Here is a 14,439-nt window from a genome sequence, read left to right on the forward strand (position 1 = left end):
ACATTAATAGCTAATATTTATTATGTACAAGGTAATATACTAATTGTTTTATGTGAATCATGTTATTTAATATTCATAATAACCCTATGAGATAAGAGCTAAAATTATCTGCAGTTTATAAATTCTCCTGTTTTGAGCCTTGAGGAGGTTAGATAACTTGATCGAAGTTAAAAAGCTAGTAAGCGGTTCAGCTGCAATTTGACTAAGTCACCATCCCAAGAATCAAAAGTCCTTATAATCCCACCATCAGATTAAATTTTTGTCTTCATGGGGCACCTGGGCCCATAAGTGGTTGAATGTCTGCCTTTGACTCAGGTCATGATCCTGGGGTCCTGAGATGGAGTCCCGCATTGGGCTCCCCACAGGGAGCCTGCTTCTCCCTCTGCTTATGTCTCTGCCTCTGTGTGTGTGTGTCTTTCATGAATGAACAAATAAAATCTTTAAAAAAAAAAAGAAATCCTATTCAGTTAAAAATTTCAACTTGGAAAAAAAGATTTCAACTTGGACTTTTAGAGAATAAATAAGATAGAGTGAATCCCTTCCAATGAGGACATTGACCTAATAAAAGAAAGAAGTGGAAAGTCCCTAGCTCATTCAATTCTACACAGAGGTTGAAGTTTTGAGAAGCACCTACAACATTATCTGTCCATTATCTTCTCTTCTCCAGACTGACTCTCCCACTGGACATTCCTCTTTTAGCTTATGGTACCAATCTTTCTTAGGTGAGACTACTTTCCGAATGTTATTTGCTCATATTATCATTAGTAAAAGTAATCTTATTGGCTGGAATGGATAACACAAATAACTACTAAACCACTCTAAACTGTGTTTCACATATAATTTCAGGAGGTTACTGGACTCAAAATGAAAATCAATATTGCCATCAGTAAAAAGAAGAGAAATGGACAGTGCCTGTTTATAATACTTTCTATAAGAAAGTCTCTAAACTTCACAGTGCCAAGAGGAGAAAAAAAAAAAAGATTCTTGAGCTTACTTTTTATCTTCCTAAGTGTCTGGATAAGAAAGGGAAGGGAAGGGAAAGGAAAGAGAGAGAGAGAGAGAGAGAGAAAGAGAGAGAGAAAGAAAGAGAAAGAAAGAAAGAAAGAAAGAAAGAAAGAAAGAAAGAAAGAAAGAAAGGAAAAAAGAAAAGAAAAAAAAGAAAGAAAAGAAAAGAAAAGAAGAAAAGAAAAAAGAAAAGAAAAGAAAAGAAAAGAAAAGAAAAGAAAGAAAAGAAAAGAAAAGAAAAGAAAAGAAAAGAAAAGAAAAGAAAAGAAAAGAAAAGAAAAGAAAAGAAAAAAAAAGAAAAGAAAAGAAAAGAAGAGAAGACTGGTAACTAAGACAGTACAGCCACCTCTAGCTGGTAATGCTGCTTGGTGCAAAGCAGAGAAAGTGCACCCTAAATCCCTCTAGATTCTTTAATACCACTTGCTAATTGTGATTATATCAAACTATAATGTCTACATGTGAATGGTGCCCTGTGTGATTGTCCCAAGGACAACCCACACCACATATGTAGAGCCTAGAAGATCATTAAATAGCCAGAGAATAAAATCCAGGAGAACAGGCTAATTAAAGAAACATGACATATTAATTCAAGTGAGAAGCATGACAAGCATCTCTTATCCAAAAGGCAAAAACCAGCATGTTTGTCCACATGAACCAGGGACAAGCAAAGGGAAAAAGGCTTCAGATACAGCATGAAAAATTTAGGCTACAGGGAGGAAGAACTGCCTAATAAGAGTGATAGAAATACTCTGGCTACAGTTGCTTAAGGTGATCTAGCATTTCCTTTCTTGGGCTTCAGAAACATTTTCATTTGCATGTGCATATCTGCCCTTGCTTATGCATTCACAGTTCTCCTGTTTTGAGAAGGAATACCAGACCTTCTTTGCCTGATGCAACTTAACAACTTCTAGGCTAGGATAAAGAATAATAGCTTGGAGTCAAAAATACCTGAATATGCATCCCAGTTCCAGCCATCACTTATCAGTGAAGGGTTTAGCCACACCCATCAGGTTCATTAACTTTTCAGATTACACGTCACCACCACCCCCTAGACTGCCTTGTGAAATACCTAGTTTCCCGCCATCTCCCCAGTGGGTTCTATCTCAGCCCATCTATTAGTTTCCTTCCCATCACTTACCACAACTTGCACTTTTATATTTGTCTATTTCCTTGCTTTGCTTTCTGTCACCCCATTAGAATGTTAGAGCCATGACAGAAAACAAAAACAAAAAACTGCATTTTCAACGCTTGTATATATTCCCAGCACCCAGAGCATGCCCAGCATATGGCAACTGCTCAGTATCTGATGACCCACTGAAACTTTCTGAGTCTCAAGCTTTTTCTTCTCATCTATAAATGAGAGATGTGCTGCATTTGCTGTGAAGAACACAACATAAAGGATGGGGCTGGCTGTCCAGGACTCTCTCTGGCCATACAGCTCCATGGTTACTCTTTGCCAAAGCACAAGTCATCATTAACAACAGCATCTGGAAAGGCTGAAGGCAGAGCCACCTGGGGTTTGCAACCTTTTATCTAGCAATGTCTCATTTTTTATCTCATTATTACTTTTGTGTTGTAATCTACCATCTCCATTAGTGGACAAGAGCAAGCAGGCTGGACTTAAAAACTCGGATCTTCCACTGCAATCATCCCGTGGCTTTCTGTGCAATAGCCAGGGCAATGGTGCACTTGAGGTATCTTCCCTCATTTCCTTGTGGGGCTCCTCTGAGGATGGAGCATCACAATGGGATCTGTGATAGTCAATTTTAGATACAACATGGCCAGGCCATGGGAACCAAATGCTCAAACACTAGTTTAGATGTTGCCGTGAAGGTGTTCTGTTGATGTGGTTAACACTTACAGTCAGTACACTAAGTAAAGCAGATTACCCTTCATAATGTGAGTGGGTCTCATTCAATCTGCTGAAGACCTTAAGAACAAAGACTGGGGTGCCCAGAGAAGGAATTCTGCCCAAAGGCTGTAACATAGAAATTATGCCAGTTTCCAGGTCTACCCTATGAATCCTGGACTTGCCAGGCCCCATAATCACATGAGCCAATGCCTTAAAAAAATGTTTCCCTCATATATACATATGCAAATTACATATATAAATATATTAATTACATATTAAGTATATTTATAAATATGTATCTGTGAAATATGTATTAAACATGAATATATATAAATTATATGTGAAATTGTTTTATGTGTATTTTTTTCTGGGGTTAGGGTCCATCAGATTCTTTCATCAGATTCTCAGAGAATATTCCCTAAATTTTTATATGAGAGAATATGTATAGATTAAGAGAGAGGGAGAACCAACAGTATATATCATGGGATATATAGAGAATCATTAGAGTTTTCTCAGAGTTTGTGATTTTTACATGCAGAGAGAATCTACCTTTTCCATAGTGATGAAAAGCTGTTTTTTATCCTCTCTCAGGGAATGGTCAAGAACATCATGATACCCAGTGAGAGGAATGACCCTTGTGAGTGACCTGTTTATAAGTGCCTCCTGGCCTCCTCAGAATCACTTAACCTAGGCCACCCCTCCGTAATTCAGAGAAAATCGAAACCACAGTTTAGAGCCTCAAAAAAGTTCATGTAGTGGGGAAATGAAGAGTTCCTCAGAGTTCTGACGCAAATGGAAAAGATTTTTTTTTCCACCTCCAGTTACCCCTCTGGGCCCTTTCACCACCTGGAAAAAAACAGTGGTACATGATTGAACAGAGTAAGTACTGCTCCCTCCCTCTTGAGTCCCATTTTTTAAAGAATCTCTTTTCTAAAAATACAAGGAATTCTCTGAATCTTTTTGCTGCTTCTGAAGTATTTTCTACAGAATCTCTCTCGTACTTGCAAAGCAGTGATTATGAATGACTAAACAGTCTTGCATATATTTCTGGAATACTTGGAAATGCCTCTGTTATTTTTGGAAATATGTGCTTGTTCAGGTTATTCCAGCAATGGGCAGCTACTGAACAAATTCTTTCGAGATAAAAAGCCTGTAGCTCCACCTACTGCTTCTTCAAAGATGACAACCAGGGTTTCAGCACTGAAAAATAAAGACACGGGTCCAGCGAACCAGCTCTCTCTTTTCAATACAAAGCTCATATATGTAACTGCTTTCTGCTCAAGTTAGCTAATAGGTGAAGCAAATAGACATAGCCCATACATTATACATCACAAGCAAAAGAGTGTGAAGTAAAAACAGGCAAGGAATGAATTGTTTGAGTGTTTTGCAATATCTATCAACATCGTTGCCAACATTTGCTGAAAAGTGAGACAGTTGGGAGAAGTCCTCAAGGAACACACAACTTTGGGGAAAGAACAGACTTTAAAATATAAGTAAAATATTCATAAGCACAAGTCCTGATGGTATCGGTGCAATCTTGTTTTGCCTGGATTTGAAGGAAATGGTGACATGGGAGCTGAAGGCAGGAGAGAAGCAAGAGAATCCAAGTCTTTAAATGAATGTTCCTTTCAAAATGATCCAACTCTTCTCCTCCCCAGTCTTTGCTCGTGGCTCACTCACACAGGATCTGATCCAAGAAATAATTTCCGATAGAATTAATTCTTTTGTTTCGACTTTTTCCACTGCTACCAAACCCTCCAAATCAACGCCCCTCCATTACAGCAAACTTTCTTGTCTAATTTCTAGAACCTCAACCACAATAGATGTTGCTATTCTTCTCTCAATATGCGATTAAGAAGTGCCAACAAGGAAACTTTTTTTTTTCTTCTCTACTCTTTTATTCTTCTGGTAAGTCTCAGATGCTTTTCAGGTAAAATCCAGTTTCTCTCTACCACAGCTAAAAAGAAATACATGGTTCCCTTTGAAACAGTGAGGAGTGGCTGAACTAGGACATAAAACTGGGGAGAACACAGTTATGTCCAGGCAATCTTTTTTTTGCTAAATCTACAGGGTTTTTCATTTTTTTCTACTGTCATTAACTGGCCTTAGCTTAAAAGTATATCCAGTTTTGGTTTCATGTTAACACAGTATCTTGTAATTATACCCTCCATAATATTTTATTTTGCACCTTCACATTTTATGGTAAAGTTTTTGTTTGGATAACTTTTAATGTGATACCATTTTAACCCTCCAGAGAAATTGCCAAGATCATACCAGTACCCCCAGATCCAAATGGGGTAAGCTGTAAAAATTCTGACCCATTTGTTTTATCACCCTTTCTCTATATATCATTTTTTTCCTACCCATTTGAGAATAAATCACAAGCATCATGCTCCTTTACTCCTGAATAAATTAGTGTGTACTTCCTAAAAGAAGGACATTCTCTTACATAACCACAGTACAATTACCAAACTCTCAGAGACAAACCATTGGTGTAATTCTACTATCTAGCTAATCCACAGCCCATCTTCAAATTTCACCAATGATCTCAATAATGTGTTTACAGCTGTAAACACAGCTGTTTTGCATTCCAGCCCAGGATCCAACCCAGACTCACACCTTTCGCTTCATTGTTCTCTTTGTTCTCCTTTGTTTTAGAGTGGTTTTACAGTTTTTTCAGTTTCCCTTTATCTTTCATGACTTTTGACACTTTTTTGAGGAGTCTGGGCCAGCTGTTTTAGAGACAGTCCCCTATTTGGGGCTATGCCTCTTTTGCCTTTTCTCATCACAGAAATGATGTTGTGTTCTTAGTGCATCACATTAAGAGAGACATGATGCTGGCAGTGCTAACTTAGATCATGGTATGTGATGGTGCTCACTGATTTTTCCCCCCATAATTAATTAATAATTTGTGGGGACACACTTTAAGACTATAAATATATATTGTTCCTCATCACATTTTACTTACTAGTTTTAGTAGACATTTTTCCTGAGTTAATTATTGCTAATGATGGTTGCAAAATCGTGATTTTTCTAATTCCATCATCCTTTCTGCATTTACTAGCTGGCACACTATTTTTCACCTGCCATATTTCAATATCATCCTTTTGTAATTTTAATTGCAAACTGGAAACTTGTTCACAAAGATCTAAGCTGCTTCTTGATCTGAATGAGAATTCTGAAAAGTTTGTGGGTATTAAATCCTAAAGAAAAATATTAAAGATTCCCCCCAAATCCTCAAGCAAATTCTTCCAAAAACCATAAACTACAATATCAAAACACAAAAACAAAGCTGCATGTACATTAATACTGAATAATTTGATTTGGAAAATGAGAACCATCAAATTTAAAATAGAGTACAGTAGGGATCTTCACTTTTGATTCATGAGAAAAGACAGTAAAGAGAGAGGTGGTCTCACAGAGGCCAGGAGACACTCAGTGTCTCCTCCCCCTGAGAATCAACCACTCATCCTGAGACATTGCTACTTGAGACCACTGTTAGATCCATATACACTTGAAGGAATCTGGGAAGATCACATGACTTATCTTCAACCCTGCCCCTTCCTGCCAGTGGGTCCTCACCTAAAGGCTCCTCAGCTGCAGAATGAACCTCCCTTGAAGATCTGCAGAAACCCCCACCTTCTACCAAAGAGCAATGCTTCCTGTCAGAAAGGATTATATACCTAACCAAGACTCTTTGAGCCCCCTTCCTTTTAATATGATCCTCGGTGTAACTATCCAGCAACCCCAATAGCTGGTGAAAGAAAATGTGATTTCTTGAATCCTGTGAAAGTTTATTCAGCAACTATTTATCCTCTTCCTCCTTTTTTTGTGGGTGAAGTTTACTTCTCTGCTCCATTGACATTGGGCTTGGTCTATAAGTTGCCTTGGCCAATGGGATGTTAACAGATAGTATACAAATAGAAGCCTTACATATGTTTCCACAGTTTGGCTTGGCCTCCTACATTTCTGGAACAGCTGTGACAAGAACATGTCCTGGATGGAGATCCACTCCTCTTGCAGCCAAAGAGCCTCATTTGTAAGTTCCTTTGCTTTTTAAACTTGCCAGCTAGCATCTGGAGTGGCCTGTCTCCTTCCTACGTCTCTCCTTACCCTCTTGTTTGGGGTCAGTTTTAGATCATTCCCAGGAAATCTCTGAGGTTGTGACCCCAAGACAGCTAATCTTGGATAAGGTTAAATTTATAAATAAAATAATATAAAGGCAATGGGCACATAAAGATCATTTCCCTTAATTAGTAATATTTTCCACTCAGCATTGTGTTAGGAGGGCTATGCCAAAGTCCCAAGACTCCTCTGGAAAACAACAAAATCTTAAAGTAGGGGGAGATGGATAATTGTGCCTCATCATAAAATAACAATAAAAGTAAACCAACACAATACAAAGATGTGGTATCATTCTATTCGGTCCTAGAGGGTACATTACTGGACTTTTAGTTGAATAATATACAAACCTTTCTTTTGTGATGTCTAGGGACTCTACATGATAATAGCCCATTTAAAATTAGCACATATATCAATGGCACCCAAAAATAGGCATAGTGTCTGATAAATAGCCAAGCAAATTTCATTCCATTTGCAATAAAAAGATGGTCAGAGCAAAGTTTTAAGGATACTGAATATCCAAAACAACAACAACAACAACAACAACAACAACAACGAATACTCCCTGGATACTGACTTTTCAGCCTGAGTCTACACACACACACACACACACACACACACACACACACACACAAAATACATCTAGAGCAGACCTGAATCCAACTCACAGCCTGGATTTAAGACTAACCAGTAATCAGACTGTAGCAGAGTCACCCACCTGGGCCCACTGTAGACCAACTAAACCACAACTCTCCTGCAGCCCCCTGACCATGAGAATAAATGGTTGTTGTGTATCACTGAGTTGGGGGATGGTTTGGTTTACCATACAGTGTTGTTCTGGGATAGCTAACTGATACAAATACTATAATGAAGTCCTTCTCTATTTCTGTCTGTCTCCAGATTAAATAACCTCAGTTCTCCATCACCCTATCATAAGGCTCTATTTTGATGTTATTCCATTACCTCATTCTCTCTTTTCTTAGCTCTCTCTATAAGAAATTCCTGCTCTGTTTTGTGACTTACAGAACAACTTTCCTCCAGAAAACCTATTGAAGGTTCCAGGAAGCCTCACTTTGGGGCATTTGTTTGGACTTACCTCCTGGCATGACAACTCAAAAAGATTACATAAGCTAAAAGTCTAAACATGTGACAGAATAAACAGAATGAAATTACCTGCAAAATGGGCCCACTTAACCTGTGTAATCTTATAAACCCTAAGATTACAATAAATTTGGAAGTAAATAAAGTAAGCATTGTTCTGCTCAAAATCAGCTTCAGGGTCCCATGCTTACAAGGGCTACTTTAATGCTTTGTTCTCACCATCTTAAAATTTTCAACTATTTTAAGAAAGGGCTCCTCAATTTTATTTTACACTGGGCTCCACAAATTATGTAGCCAATTCTGATTCCACTTACATGCCAATTCCCAACCTGAAGCCTGCTCCTTCACTTCCTCTGCTAAGACCTTTGTTCAGGCTCTCATCTCTTCTAAGAATGTTTGAAAGAATTTCTAATTACTCTACTTACTTGCCTTTCTTCCTCCCTTGCCTCTATTTTCTCCTCCAGAATACACAGATCACATCATGCCCTAAAATCTTTCAATGGATCCTTCATTGCATGCAGGATAAAGTTCAAATTTTTTGCAAAGCATAAATGTCCATTACAAGTGTAGTACAACCTCCATTCAGCCTTTCCACTCTTTCCACTTCCACTTTCCAGCCTTATCTCCTCTCACTCTATACTACTGACCCAGAATCACTGCCCCAGATTTCTTTGTCCTGTCCTCTCCTTGTCCTATCTTTGCTCATCCCTCTGCCTAGAATGTCCTTCTTCTCAATCCTCTTGTCTTGAGAGTACTGAACCAAATGTGACCTCCACAGTCTTCCCTGTCCTTTCTCCTACTCTATAAATTCCTAACTCCTCATTTGGGCAGCACGTGAACATAATCCTATTATAGCCCTTAAAATAATCACTGTAATGGTTTATTTACTGCTCTCCAAACAAACTGTGAGCCTCCAGAGTTAGAAATCATATCCTTGGGATGCCGGATGGCTCAGCATTTGAGCATCTGCCTTCGGCTCAGGGCATGATCCCAGGATGGATTGAGTACCACATCGGGCTCTCTGCGGGGAGCCTGCTTCTCCCTCTGCCTGTGTCTCTGCCTCTCTCTGTATGTCTCTCATGAATAAATAAATCAATCTTTAAAAAAAGAGAAATCATATCCTATTTACCTTTCTACCCCTAGTTCAGTGACTAGCGTGTAGAAGTCATCAACAGTAGGCATTCAGAGGATCACTGAATTTGAATTGTCTCATAAGTAATGAGGAAGTGTAGATCCAAATGTTTTAGTCATTCATTCGAAGTCATCCAGTTAAGTTCATGCAATAGCCAAGATTGAGTTTCAGTCACAGGCCCCTGATTCTTGGTTCAGGACACCATGTTGTCTTCTCTTGCTAGGTTTTCCAATGGGATATCAGTCTTTTCCCCCACCAATCCATAAGTAATTCACCCTTTTTGGGCTTATCCAAGATATGGAGCAGAACATGCTATGCCCATCCTAGAAATTCTTCCAAGATATAGATTGTTAGATCTAGGTGAGTTCCTAGAGATTACTGTTTGACTTTCTCATTTCACCCAAGAGAAAGAAGAACCTGAGAAATGAAGACACTCTCCCTTGGTTACACAATCAGGTACCATATATGTCAAGTCTCTGGCCACGGCTAATCTCATTGACCATGGTGCCTTGTCATTAGAGGTAAGAATCCAGATTAACATGTTTGATCACCACAAATATGTATATTGGCTCCCTAATCACTGTCATTGGACTGATTTCCTTCTCCCTTAAGCTGAGCAGAGGATCATCTGAAATTCACACAGTGCTATAAAGCCTTTCTCAGCTGTTATTATACCACCAAAGTATAGGTTCTATACTAGTACACTTGGGTTCCACCTTGTTCAAACACATGGTGAAGGAACCTCCATGCCCTACCCCAATCATTAAAAGCATGTATGGATGATCACCCCATTCTAAAAAAAAATTGTATTAATTTTTGCTTAATTAATTAATTGCTCTAAAAGAAAAATTTGTATTAATAAAAGCTGCAAGAAGATTCCATATCTATCTCCAAATATTCAATGGGTGTTGTTCAGAGAATAATCATTGCCTCATTTCCAGCAGCTCTGAAGAGAGAATAAGAAAACTGTTTTAACTCCAGCCTGAGCAATCCAAAGTAGTCACAAGAGAGAAGAGAGATGTGGGACACAGAATAGGAGACTGGAAACGGATTTCTGATAATATGAATTCATTAGGAAAGAGTGGATTAAAATTTCATAAATCAAGAATTAGCATAGGGTTAAGCAAACAGAATATTCCAAGTAGTCTCACTGGCGATTTTGGAAACACTTTAAAAGAAAATTAAGTTTGTTGGTCTCTGGAACTTGTTCCCCTGGAAAATAGGAGATTAAAGCTACTCATTAAAGGCATGTAATCTAGGGATCCCTGGGTGGCGCAGCGGTTTAGCGCCTGTCTTTGGCCCAGGGCGCGATCCTGGAGACCCGGGATCAAATCCCACGTCGGGCTCCCGGTGCATGAAGCCTGCTTCTCCCTCTGCCTGTGTCTCTGCCTCTCTCTCTCTCTCTGTGTGACTTTCATAAATAAAAATTTTAAAAAATATACTTAAAAAAAAAGAGAGAAAAGGCATGTAATCTGGGAAGAGGAATTAACTGGGGGCCAGGGCTTTTCGGCCCCCAGCAAGCTCATGCTTGTTTTTCCTAGTCCCTTGTCATAGGCACATTCGATATGAAATAGGAAAAAGACAGCCACAATCAGAAGGCCTGGTTGAAACGTGTCATCCCTCTGCTTCTTCGTGTCCTTATTTGAAATATGAGGATCAGGAAGGAGCAAGGACTTTGACTGTAGACAGACCAATTCAAATCTCAACCATTTGCTTTTAATGGTATTTAACGTCTCTGAGTTTCACTTTCCTCTTCTCTAAAATGAAGAATGTATCATCTATCTCACAGGAATTTTGTAAGAATTCAAGTTAGTTAAAGGCACAATGTCTCCATTATACTCAATTTAAATATATTCACATTATCATCTTTTCCCACAGAGAGCTCTTGGGGGGAGTAAATAATACAATTTACATGCCTGACATACAATCATCACATAATAAATGTTCACTTTCTCTTCTTTCCCTTCGCACTTCACTATTATAATGAGGGATTTGTAATAGCTAATCCATAAAAATCCCTTCTAATTCTACATTCTCTGCTTCACCACTTTGCTTTATTTGTATATCTTTAGATCTAGCATAGTAGTAAGCACAATTATGTACCTTAATTAGTATTTGTAACATTGGAAGAAGTTTCCCCAGTATAAACCAGGTTCAGGATAAGGCACATGTTCTCTGTGTCTCTAGAACTATATGCTAAAAGAAGTAACTCTGCTTCCTAACTCATAAGGAGGTTATGAGAGGTAAGTTACAGTCTTACACAGCAAAGCATTGACATAACCCACTTCCACAGGAAGGAAGCTCATGCCACATTCTTTCTGGCACTTCACATATGGACAATCTTCGTGAAATCAGATGGCTGCTTTCTAGAATTCAGCAGGAATTTCTAGCAGTTAGTTGCATTTTTAAAAAGTATCATATCAATGTGCTATTTTTAAACAATGCCCACAGCTCAAAGGGTGCCATCAAAGATCTCCCTTTGAACCCATATTTGATTGTTGGCCAAATTTTCCATATCCTGTTCTAGGCCTCTTTAAAAACATCTGTTTCGATTAAAGACTGATCAGGAAAGTGCTCTCACATTATAGAGGAAACGGGCTTCATTTAATATGAATTGCTGGCACTATAAACCCTTGTTTCGAAGCTGATGGGGTGATCATCAACATCTGTGCCAAATCCAGTAAGACAGGCTGGGCCATGCTGACCACAGACCACATGACTCAGTTCTGGGAAGAATTGCCGTAAAATGTGAGACTGGTGAAGTTATAGGGGAAGGTCTCTATCACTCAAGTTTGGTATATATCACCCCAACTAGATGTGAAAAGAAAGAAAAGAAAATTCATGGAGAAACCATACTCCATCCCACACTGGAGTGGCTTTTGATACCAATTAATTGGCAGTAACATAATTCTCAGATATACTTCTCCCATTGGTATCTCTCTTCTTTAGGTATTAAATACTGAACTCGAGTCACTTCAAAAAAAAAAAAAGATAAAGAATTCATCTTCCCTCCTGTCCAATTTCCAACCTTATTATTGTTAAGTCAATCTATAATTTTGATTGACTGCCTAACATCTACACATTTATGTTAACAGTACAAAAGACATTTATTTGTGTACCTATAGCACTACTTCTTATTGTAAAGGAGCCAGCAGGTCTGGACTCTCACACAAAGAAGCAAAAGTAAGTGTCCTCAGAGTGGTAGAACTCAGAGGAAAAAGGATGATTTCCATGACTTTTAAGCAGATCTTTAAAATACTTTTGTAGGTAATGGTTGAGAGATGTGCTTTGCAAATAACAGAAATGGTGCAAGAAGCATCCTAGAAACCAGAAGCAAGACATTAATGTGATCATCACAAAAATTCCAACCATTCTCTTTCCATAATGAGTTAGATTACAGGTAAATACATAAAAACAGTTGGAAAAGCAAGGTTTGTAGGCCTTCCATATTTATTAGTTAGATGACATTGTATACAAGGAGTTGGAGGGGAGGATATATAACAGATAGGTAGTGAGCTGGGCACTAAAGAACAGACTAGGATAGGTATGGGCAGCAGAGAAGGTATTTCAGGTAATGAAATAATTAATAAAAGATGTCACCTTTATGAGCATCTCTTTCGTTTTTCTAAGCCCATTCACTCATCATTTATCATTATTCATTGAGCACCTACTAGGTAGGTGCCAGGCAATGGAGACACAGAACTGCTTTTGTAGTATTACTGTGAGCTTCCACAGCTTTTACAGTATTATGGGGGGGGATAAAATTAAGTAAGTGCAGAAAAATTATACTTTAATTGCAATTGTGTTAAATATAGTGAAGAAAAAAAGTATAGAGCATTTTGAGTGTCTATAATTGGAATACATAACTTAGTTGTCTCTTTAGAGGTTGCTTTTCAAATTCCAAACAGCATATTCCACTTTCTCTAAAGGAAGTCCATGTCCTATCCATCTTCTTATTGTGCTCAGAGGCTCTGTGGACTTCCCTTGTGGGGGAACTAGGTCCCTAGTTCCCTTGCCCTGTGATTCCCTGAAATGGCATACCAATTTATCTTCAACACCTGCTGCACCAGCCACATGACTCCCCACAGGAGCTGTTGGTACCCCACCAAGCTCCCCTTTACTAGCTAGGTGCTGCATCTCCCAGCTGCTATCTCTGCTGATGGATCACAGCTGCTCCAGTGTCTGGAAAAGTGTCTTTGCCTGACAAGATCTGCCTTGCCAAGAAATGCCTAGATGTTGCCACACACGTGCATGCACAAGCTCATGTGCACACAGGGCAATCCCCCGGGGATTGTCAGTCACAGGGATACGAAAGCCCAACCCTCTTGCCTCCAGATGAAACAACTCCAGAGTGGTGCCATTCCCACTCTGGAGTTCTCTGTGGGATCAGGCTGAGGCTGGATTTCAGCCCAGCACACATCTTTGCCCACGTTTCCATGCCCTAACCTGCTTCCCTTCCTCACAGGTTCACCAGAGACCTCTCCCTCAACAAATCACTTGCTCTAGAATCCCCACTGAAGCCTTGCCTTTAGGAAACTCACCCAAAATCTGTCCTTTTCTGAATGCTACATTACCTTTGAATCGCAACTTGTGGCACTTCGCTTTCTCCTCTGACACCTCTTTTAAGGTGTGAATAAGCACTGAAATCAGGAGGCTCACAGGCAAATAAGGAAGAGAAAGAAACAAAAGATCCTTAGCTAATCAGCCTCTGAAATAAATTCTAGGTAACAATACAGCAAGACATATTAAACAGGAATTCTCACTCCTAAAGACTTCTCATTTGGTAAGTTTTATTAAATATTCCCTTTCCTTTCTCTCATAAGTTTTCCCCATTATAAAGGTAAAAATGCTAATAGTTTTTATTGAAGTATGATTTGCATACAGTAGCATTATAATACTACAGCTCAATGAATTTAACCATTTAACCCATATAAACACTATCCAGGTCAAGACATGGCCCTTTTCCTGCACCCCAGGAAGCTCCTCTGCGTCCCTTGCATTTAAACTATTCTCTAACAGAGACAATATCTGTTCTTATTTCTGTCACTGTAATAAGTTTTCATATAAATGGAATCATATGGTACATACTCCTTTCTCTCTAGCTATTTCTGTTCAGCAAAATCTTTTTTATTTCCATCCATGTTACTGTGTGTGTCAGTTTGTCCTGTTTTATTGCTGAGTAATATTCCATTGGATGAATATACCACAGTGTGTGTATATCCATGCT

This window comes from Canis lupus, chromosome 26 (genome assembly GCF_048164855.1).
Source record: "Canis lupus baileyi chromosome 26, mCanLup2.hap1, whole genome shotgun sequence".
NCBI lineage: Eukaryota > Metazoa > Chordata > Mammalia > Carnivora > Canidae > Canis > Canis lupus.